Here is a 1,903-nt window from a genome sequence, read left to right as displayed (position 1 = left end):
TGCAATAATTTCTAAAATCCCATTTTTATTAGATTTTGTGGAAAGAAAACACGATGAACTGAGTGAAAGCAGAAAAACCTACTTACTGGTAGTTTGTTATTGCAAAGGAGTCATCCACCATCATTTGCATTTCTTAGAGATTCAAAGACAGGCAGAGAATGAGAAAGCTTTATAGTGAAAAGGAAGGGAAGATGTCAGGTGTATGGTTATCGGAGGCCTCTGGCATGAGGAAGCTACAGACGGGCTAACTGGAAGCCAGGAAGCCTATGTGATTGGTTGGGTCATATTTGACTTTCCCTGGTCCTGAACTGGAATTAAAAAAAAAATTAGAAAAGCTATCATCAGTTAATAATCAAGTCCTGGTCATTTGGGGCTGACTGTTACAGGAGTTACTGTTCAGCTTCCTGGATTGTTAGAATACTGGAGATATAAATCTGGCTTCCTACAAATTTCAGAGGCTTTCTTGGCTATTTATTGTAGATAGGAAGTTGATTTCCTGGGCAAGTTGCTGCAGGTTGTGGATCAGATTCCTATTTTTACTCAGACAAACTTTCCATAGCCCATTTGTATATTCAATCTTTCAATTTTGTGACTTCTGTCAAGTCATCTAGCTTTCTTGAGCCTCAAGTATAATAATGAAAATATATTTCATAATATTTTTATAAAGTTGAATAATATATTGAATACCTATTTGACTCTTTAACACATATTCTCTCTTCTTTACATCTCTTTCAATTTGATAGATGCTTGGCAGTGTCTATCAATGAACGTAAACAGCATTGCTTAAAGTGTAGCTATTATAAAAAATTTAAACATCAAAGGATTAGAATAGTTATCTTGATGTTCTTTCTAATCGCAAGCATCCATGACATTGTTCCTTGTTGTAGCATTTTTAGAAAACATATGGAATGCTTCATGAATTTGCATGTCATTCTTGTGTAGGGGCCATGCTAATCCTCTTTTTATCACTCCAATTCCAATGTGAGCTGCCAATGCAAGATGCAGTATTTTTGTGTTTCAGAACTAAGTTCCCTGAGTAAGGTCATACATTGCCCAAGGTCATCTAGCCAATAAAGAGAAGAACAAGAAGTAAATACTATATAGGACTGTCAGATTCCAAAGTGTGGACAGTTAGATAGATAAATTTTTTTCTTTTTCTCCTATATATAAATTCCTCCCAATATTTTATTTATTTATTTATTTATTTATTTATTTATTTATTTATTTATTGTATTTTTCTGAAGTTGGAAATGGGGAGGCAGTCAGACAGACTCCCGCATGCTCCCGATGGGGATCCACCCACACGCCCACCAGGGGGGCCTCCCAATATTTTAAATATAGTTTCCTAACAAGGCAGGCCACAAGCATACTTTTAAAATTATTATTGGGAAAATAAGTTTGTAACATTTGTGTTATTTGGTTTTGCTCATTTTTATTGTTAAAAAATGGCTACTGACCACGTGATTGCATTGCCCAGGTGATGATACTGTTAATTACCTTCATGCTTGGGAAGGGGTTTGGTTATGCTAATAAGTGCTGGAGGAGGGGTTGTCCCACTGAAAAGTCTTAAGAAGGAGGAACTAGGAGGCCATTTTTGCAAAGGCCACGTGGTTGAGGAGACAGGCAGGCAAGATGGAGGTATGCAGATGGGGAAAAGGAGGTGGCTGAGGCTAATGGGGCCTTTGATTCTAGGAAAACCTGGAAGTGTCAGTAGCTTTGTGAGTGTTGAATGAATGAGTTTTGGAGCCCAGTGTGTTCGTGTTTACTCACCTGCCATGTGTGAACTAGAATAAAAGGTAATGGCCCACCAGTTCTTGTCTCTGTTGTTTCATTATCTAATGGGAACCTGCATGAGTCAGGAAGTGGCCCCTGGCCTTACAGTTATAAAGTATTAATAGAAAAC

The 1,903-nt window shown here is 37.5% G+C and overlaps 1 non-coding gene across 1 annotated transcript; it reads right to left on the bottom strand.

Moving 5' to 3' along the window:
- Nucleotides 1-897: 897 nt before the first annotated feature.
- On the bottom strand, nt 898-1,006 carry LOC136312358 (U6 spliceosomal RNA). The gene has a single exon (XR_010726955.1). It is a non-coding gene; the product is annotated as a U6 spliceosomal RNA (small nuclear RNA).
- Nucleotides 1,007-1,903: the final 897 nt, after the last annotated feature.

Source organism: Saccopteryx bilineata, chromosome 8 (genome assembly GCF_036850765.1).
Source record: "Saccopteryx bilineata isolate mSacBil1 chromosome 8, mSacBil1_pri_phased_curated, whole genome shotgun sequence".
Lineage (NCBI taxonomy): Eukaryota > Metazoa > Chordata > Mammalia > Chiroptera > Emballonuridae > Saccopteryx > Saccopteryx bilineata.
This window is presented reverse-complemented; position numbering and strand designations above follow the sequence as displayed.